Source organism: Theropithecus gelada, chromosome 3 (genome assembly GCF_003255815.1).
Source record: "Theropithecus gelada isolate Dixy chromosome 3, Tgel_1.0, whole genome shotgun sequence".
Classification (NCBI taxonomy): domain Eukaryota; kingdom Metazoa; phylum Chordata; class Mammalia; order Primates; family Cercopithecidae; genus Theropithecus; species Theropithecus gelada.
Genome location: NC_037670.1, coordinates 106,764,717 through 106,773,214, shown reverse-complemented (window position 1 = coordinate 106,773,214; position 8,498 = coordinate 106,764,717). Strand labels below are relative to the sequence as shown.

The following is an 8,498-nucleotide window of genomic DNA, read 5'->3' as shown; positions in this document are numbered from 1 at the left end:
CAAAAACAATGGCAACAAAAGCCAAAATTGGCAATTAGGATCAATTAAACTAAAAATTTCTTTTGCTGTGCAGAAGCTCATCATTAATGTGAACAGACAACCTACAGAATGGGGAAAAATTTTTGTAATCCATCTGAAAAGGGCTAATATCCAGAATCTACCAAGAATTTAAACAAATTTATGAGAAAAAAAACAACCCCATCAAAAAAATGGGCAAAGGATATGAACACACACTTCTCAAAAGATGACACTTATGCGGACAACATATGCGGACAACTTATGCTTACCATCACTGGTCATTAGGGAAATGCAAATCAAAACCACACTGAGATACCTTCTCACTCCAGTTAGAATGGAGATCATTAAAAAGTCAGGAAACAACAGATGCTGGAGAGGATATGGAGAAATAGGAACACTGTTACACTGTTGGTGGGAGTATAAGCTGGTTTAACCATTGTGGAAGACAGTGGCAATTGCTCAAGGATCTAGAACCAGAAATACCATTTGACCCAGCAATCCCATTACTAGGTATATACCCAAAGGATTACAAATCATTCTACTATAAAGACACATGCACATGTATGTTTACTGTGGCACTGTTCACAATAGCAAAGACTTGGAAACAACCCAGATGCCCATCAATGATACACTGGGTAAAGAAAATGTGGCACATATATACCATGGAATACTATGCAGCCATAAAGGATGAGTTTATGGCCTTTGCAGGGACATGGATGAAGCTGGAAACCATCATTCTCACCAAACTAACACAAGAACAGAAAATCAAACACTGCATGTTCTCATAAGTGGGAGTTGAACAATGAGAACACATGGACACAGGGAGGGGAACATCACACACCGGGGGCGTGTCAGATGGTGGGAGGCTATGGGAGGGATAGCATTAGGAGACATACCTAATGTAGATCACAGGTTGATGGGTGCAGCACACCACCATGGCACGGGTATACCTATGTAACAAACCTGCATGTTCTGCACATGTACGCCAGAACTTAAAGTATAATTTAAAAAAAATAATAATTGGAATTAACTATACTAAAAAAAATTTTCTGGAAGAAATTGTGAACTTTTTACTTAAAGACACTAAGGAACTCTTAAAGGAAGTGGCACTCCACAGTCAAGGATTAGAATATTTAATATTGTAAATACCTTGTTTCCAAATGGTCTGTAGTTGCAATGCAGTCTTCTTCTAATTTCTAAATGTTTTTATTTTTAATTGGCAAACTTATTTTAAAATTGATACAGAATTGTAAAGGGCCAAGGATAACCAAGTCGCCCTTAAGAACAATATAATCAGACTTACCCTACCAGTTGTCAAAATATAGCTGTAGTTATTAAGATAGTATAGCCTTTTATTATAGGATGCCTTGACTTACGGCAATGATGTACTGCAGTATAATGGAGAAATGACTACTTTTCAAGAAACTGTTGTGGAAAGTGGTATTTTTCTACGAAAAAAAAAAAAACAAAACTTTGGTGTCTCACATTGGTTATAGGTTTCTTAAAGATCAAAATATGAAAGGCAGTATTACAACACTGCAAGAAAATAATACAGAGAATATCTTCAAAATATTGGAGTAGGAGAGAACTTTTAAAATAAGACAAGTTCTAAAGAACAAAATGAATACATCTGATTAACATACAGCTTATTATTAAAAGTAGTAAAGAATGCAGACACAAGCCTCAGTATAAAAAGATCATTGCTACACATATTAATGACCAACAGAACATCTGAAAAACTCCTATAAATCAATGAAAAAGGGGTACATTCCAATAGAATAAGGGCAAAAATATTGAACAGTAAATTCACAAATAAAAGAAATTTATATGGTTAGTTAACAAAAAAATCCTTGGCCTCTGCCAAGCGCAGTGGCTCACGTCTGTAATCCCAGCACTTTGGGAGGCCAAGGCGGGTGGATCACGAGGTCAGGAGATGGAGACCATCTTGACAAACATGGTGAAACCCCATCTCTACTAAAAATACAAAAATAATTAGCCGGGCGTGGTGGCGGGCGCCTGTAGTCCCAGCTACTCGGGAAGCTGAGACAGGAGAATGGCATGAACCCGGGGGCCGGAGCTTGCAGTGAGCTGAGATCAGGCCACTGCACTCCAGCCTGAGCCACAGAGCGAGACTCCGTCTCAATAAATAAATAAATAAATAAATCCTTGGCCTCATTTGTAATAGGGAAATTTAAATATAAATTACAATGAGATTACATTACACAACTTCCAGGTTTAATAAAATAAAGTCTGACAATAACAAGTGTTGAAAAAGATAAGGAAATATTAAAAACTCTTATCCTGCTCTTGGGAGTGTAGATTAGTATAATGTCTTTGGAATAGATTTTGATATTCTCTAGTAAATTTGAAGATTATTATGCATAATACTATTGCATTTTCATGTTACTGCATTAATGGTATTGCACTGTAGTATGATGGTTGAGTACAGACACTTCTGCCAACTACATGGATTTGAATCCCATTTTCCTAGCCTTTTGACCTTGAACATGTGACTTGATTCATAAAAGTAAGGTTTGTTTCCCCACCCCAAAACCAATTTTTGCTTTCATAGTGTTCTGAGCATTAAACGAGTTAGTCTGTGTGAAATGTTCAGAACAGTACCTGGAATGTAATAAACACTGCAAAGCATTTATTATTGTTACTGCTGTTACTGTTATTACTTTGCAACCCACAAAACCAGTTCTAGACAATTTTGTGCATGTGTGAATTAGGATACTATACAAGAATGTTCATATAAGAATTATTTTAGCAGCTTCAGTTTTCTAGGGTTTTTATGGTTTTAGGTCTTATGTTTAAGTCTTTAATCCATCTTGAGTTATTTTTTGTATATGGTATAAGGAAGGGGTCCAGTTTCAGTTTTCTGTGTAGTGCTAGCCAGTTTTCCCAACACCATTTATTAAATAGGGAATCCTTTTCCCATTGCTTTTGTGAAGCCAGAAACAATGCTAATGTCCCTCAATAGTAGAATGGAAAAAAAGTTATGATATAGTCATATAGCAGCAAACCTGAATGAACTATTATTTTGATATACACTGATTGAAGAAAGAAGTCAAATAAATATGGTGTGACTGCATTAGTACAAAATTGAAAAACAGGCAAAACAAAACAATATTGTGAGGGATGCAAGTATTCATAGTAAAATGTTAAAGAAAAGCAAGCAAATTACAATCACAAAAATTAAATAGTGGTTAACTCCACTAACAAGGTTGTGATTGGAAATGGGCACATGGGGTCTTCTCGGATCCTAGGGGGCTGTGTTTCATATTTTAAGTTGTATTATGTTTATGTGAGTGTTCACAATTATTCTTCAAATTGTATGTGTACGTCATTGACTTCCATTTTTAAGCCAGTAAAAACTTCTGGAATGGAAAAGATAATTGTTCAAAGTGTGCGCATATGAAAGAGAAAGTGTAATCTCTAAATAGACAGTCCAAAGACATTTGGAAACATTTGAAGAGCGGATATGATATGGAACCCCATCCTTTCCTTTTCCGAAGGCATATTGAGCCTTATAAATGAGAGTGTTATATCAATTTGATTCCTATAAAATTATGGAATTTCAAGAGGCTGATAAATGTATCTAGTTTAACCACATTTTTTACCCTTTTATTTTCAGACCTTATTTGATCAAGGAATGCATTTTGACTCTGGACATTAATGAATTTGAAAGATAAATTCACTTATTCCACCTAGTTGAGTATTTTAGACATCTTTAAGTCTGACTTACAGAAACTTGCAGAAATGCTGGGGTCAGTTGGCAGTTATGGGCTTTAGGAAATGTATTATTTTTGTACAAATTGTAAGATTAGCTTATAATGTTTTAGCAAAGAAACAATAGAGTTCAATGCTAGATACCTGAAATAGTACACCCTTTTCAGGATTTCAAAATGTATCAGTGCAAAAGCTGAAAGGAGCTGAATGTTGAATAATTGTTGCTAAGCAACATTAAAAGAATAACTATCTGCATAGTAATGGCATGTCTAATGAATGCTGCCACTCACATTAGATGACTGAAAGGAGAACAAAGCACCAGGGTACAAGAATAGTAAAATTTTACATTTAAAATGTATATCATAATGAACTTGTAAGACAAGCTTACTCAGTAGCAATTTTATTTTAAAATATGACTAAACAAAAAGATTATGGTAAAAACATTTGAATGAATGGGAGTTGGAATAGATAATATTTTAAACCAACTAATCTCAAGTAGGGAGAAAGGCAACATTGTAACACTTCAATAAAATAGTACAGTGAATATCTTCAAAATATTGGATTTGTTCTCAAAGCTTAGCTTTATGAAACATGTGAGGGTACCTTTGTGTCTTCTAGACCTAAAGACACATCTCACATTGTTTAACTCTGTTGCCATAATCTGTCTTTTTTTAAAAGGATAATTTGTATTATTTTCATTATTTTTATGTACAGAATACTCAACAGTGTACATTTAACCATTTGGTGGCAAGTTCTTTAGCCTTTGGCTTTTCCAGTTTGGCAGTGCGAGCCAGACTTGGGACTCAGGATGTTGCCTCCCCAGTGATGGGGAATCTCATTATATCTGTCGTTGTAATTGGTCCTGATAGCTTCCAACAGTTTAGCCAGAGCTCCTTTGTTGTCCAAGTTAAGCTGTGAAGGCTACAGTGGTGCGGGTCTTCCTGTGGACTAGATGCCCCAGTCTTACCTTTCCCTTGATAATGCAGTAAGGGGCCCCCATATTATGACACAGGGCAGGCAGGAAGACACCAGCTCATGGGATCCATGTCCTTTGCAGTCTTCTTGTTCTCTACCAAGGTGGTGATGGTGTTAATTCCTGCTTGAAGGACAGGTGATCTCTTAGTGGAGACTTACCCTTTGCCAGCAGCTTTCTTCTCAGCCCAGGCCAACAGCCTCTGCTTCTTCTCTGGTCAGTGAGCCAGCTTAAGAAGCTGAGTAGCTGTTTGGCGGTCCAAGGCCTGGGTGAACTGGTTAATCGCTGGAGGCGCTTTCAGCCACTTATAGAGGATGGCTCTCTGGTGCTGCAATCTGATAAGATGGGGCCATTTCATAAAGTAGGTGAGCTCCCTTTTGGGCTGGATGTCCTGTCTAGTGCCAAAATTCTTAATTCTTTTCTCAAACAGGGGATTCACCACTTTCTTGGCCACCTGCTTTTTCCCATTGCCCTTTCTTTTTGGCATCTTGGGTGGTGGGAGGAGAGAGCCCAATCTCAGTCTTTCTATAGAGAATGCAAGTTCCATAGGCGGAAATTTTGTTTTGTTCTCTGATGTTTGACCAATAGTTATAAAGTGCCAGCCACACTATAGGGACTCAATAAACATTAGTTGAATAAGATAATATCTAAAAATAGTATAGCAGTCAGTGTTCATTCTGGAAACAAATGATCAATTTGAATATGGAAAGTTTAATATAAAAAGTATTAAGTAGGGTAGTAACTGTAAAGCTGTTATAAAGCTGTAAAGAGAACTCAAAGGAATACCTTAGGGATAAGGCAGAGTGCCCACAGAAGAACAAACTTGGAAAGAGAGGCCCTTCCCAAGGTTAGAACTCAGAGCCTAGTAAATAGCAGAGGCATTTGCTGTGTTGCCCAGGCTACAGCTAGTGTATACCTGCTAAGTAAGCAGGAAACTACCCTCTGGCAGGTGTGATGGTGATGGCAGACAGGCAGGCTTACAGAGGAATTGGGAGTTTGGGGATTCTGCTCATTGGTAAGGCCGTGTACAGATGGATATGCAGTGTGGATATCTGGGCATCTTAAGAAACAACCTTATGCAATGCAGACAGGTTGAGGATGGTAACAGGCACACAGAGGGTATGAGGCCTAAGGAAATGTGTGGCTTAGAGTGCACAGTGTGTGTGTGTCTAGAGTTACATAATAAGCAACTCAGGTATGGATGGGCAGAGCTGATAACCAGGTAGGCACAAAGAGGGAGTCAGGCATCTGGAGTTTACTTGTGAGCAGGGTGCCCCATAGCATGAAATGTTCATTGATCATGTCCTGAGTGCCAGGTGAGGTGATCACCAGTCCAGGCCAGGCTACAAGCTTGGTAAGAGACTTTACATCCTGGACATGCAGGTAGGCAGAGTATGCCAGTGTCCCAACATACATGCTGCTGGCATCTGTGCAGTAGGAGCAAAGGAGAAGCAAAAATGGCAGCACACTAGATAAATCCCTGCTTTTGCAATGATCCTTCAGCACTCTCCACTGATAAAGCTAGATATTTTCTCACTACAAAGGAAAAATATTTAAATCTCCATCATCACAGAGCTGGTAAGGCAGAATCACTTTGGAGAAGAGAGGCAATAAACTGACATCAAGCATAGGTAGTTAAGATAGAATGTATGCCAGATACTGAGATTTACATTGATTATTAGATTACATATAGTATGCAGCATTCATCTATTATATAGATCATGTTACAAAAATTATTTAAACCTCAACTTCCCTATGATTTGCTATTTGTTTTATAGATGAATAATCTGAAGCTTAGAGGAATGAAATGACTTGCTAGGTGTCAAATAGCTGATAAGAGCAAGAAGTGGGATTACAACCTTTTTAGTTTTCCTAGCACCTATGCCTTTAACCACTATACCATTACACTTCCTCCCAGAGGAAAATGTAATTGAATTTTTAAAGGTGACCTGTTGGGTCAGCACTTACTGGTCATGTCCCCATCAAGTGTCCCCTTTAGACACTTGCTTTTCAGCGGTCTTACCCACTCAAAGGTTCTCATGTTTCTCGTAGGGTGCTAAGCATTCCTTTAGGTACCTCTGCATCAGTTCCTCACAGACAAGCACCCCATACTGGTCATCGAATAGTGATGCCAATAGGGTAGTCCCACTAGAGTCCCCTTTGCAGGGAGACAGTGCAGGCGTGACAGTCAACAGTAGATGATAGTAACTCTTCCAAAAAGAGGCTGCGAGGCAAATTTCCTGAGATCATGTAAATGGGCCCTACCTCTGGACACAGTTAATAGTATCTTTCAAATTCAGGAATGGAAAGAAACACCTGCTTACTCAAACTACCACACCAAACATCCTCATAGTTTGTTGTTAGGATTTTGGTCTTAGATCTCTTCTTACTCCATTCCCTCCCTGAGTACTCCATCAACTCCTTTGGCTCTCTGAACCATGTATTTGATGATATCCAGATCTCTTCCCAGGCTACATCTCTCTCATGAGCTCCATACCTCTGAATCCAAGCATTCCTTAGATATCTACCCCTAGCAATCCTAAGACCCAAGACGACAGTTCAAAACTCCATTCATTCAATTGCCCTAAACCTGGTCACCCTGTCTGGGCTTCTTTTTATGAACAATCACCCAGCTGTCATTACCCAAAACTGAGTGTCATCTTTGATGTGTTTCTCTTCCTTACCTCTGCATGAAATACATTCCTTTTGTTCCCTCCCCACCTTTATCCAACCTCTCACCAAGTCTTGTTTATTCTATTTAATAACTCTTACATTCACTCAGTTTTTTCTATCCACACTTTCACTCTAGTTCAACCCATTATCTCATCTGGATTTCTACAATATCTTCCCAACTTCCTCTAGTATTAGCCCCTCCAATCTGTTCTCTAGAGTGCCACAAGGGTAATTTTTCTCAAATTCAAATCTGATTATGTCACTTCCTTGCTTTAAAAACTCTTCAATGCTATCTTGTTCAAGGTAATTCCAAACTCCTCAATGTGTATTGTTAGATGCTTTACAATCTAGCCTGAGTTTACCTCTTGAATCACTTAGAGTTGCTAAAAGAAACAACCGTAGACAAACAGTTTAATTGAACTAAGAAGGACTGGCAAATCAGGCAGTCCCCAAACCAAAATAGGTTCAGAGAGACTTCAACACAGCTCTCTGGTAGAAGATGATTTATGGACAGGAAAAGGAAAGTGACATACAGAAAGTAGAAGTTGAGGTACAGAAACAGCTGGATTGATTACATCTTTGTGTTTGCTTTATTTGAACATGGTTTGAACAGCTGGCTGCCTTCAACTGGCCAAAAGTTCTTGACTGAAACAAGATTAGGTTATAATTTGTTTACAGCTCTGGTTTACAGTATTTCTCTGTATGGAGAAACCTTTAAGCTGAACTTAAAATAGGTGAGAAGGCAGTTTTAGGCTAAACTTGGGTCCAGTCAGAAGACCGAAACTACTCTCAGAGACAGAAACTACACCAGTCATTTTCATTGAATTTAACATGCAAAGTTGTTTATTACTTATTAAGAACTAGTAAAGCAAAAGAGAACAATAAGATGTCATAGAGTTGGCAATTGCAGGAAGAAGCTATCAATTCTAGGGCTGAGGGAATAATGGGAAGAGGTTAAAATTATTAAACTTTAAAAGAAGTGTGCCCCAAGCAGCTGAAACTCAGGCCTCTGAGGAGAGGGGCAGTGGACAGCTGGTGTATCTTAGGTGGAGTATGATGCAGCTAGTTTTGCAAATGTTAGAAAGTGTAAATTCGCTTCAAC

The 8,498-nt window shown here is 38.4% G+C and overlaps 1 pseudogene; it reads right to left on the bottom strand.

The window, feature by feature from the left end:
* Positions 1-4,431: 4,431 nt before the first annotated feature.
* Positions 4,432-5,210, bottom strand: LOC112621650 (annotated as a pseudogene).
* Positions 5,211-8,498: the final 3,288 nt, after the last annotated feature.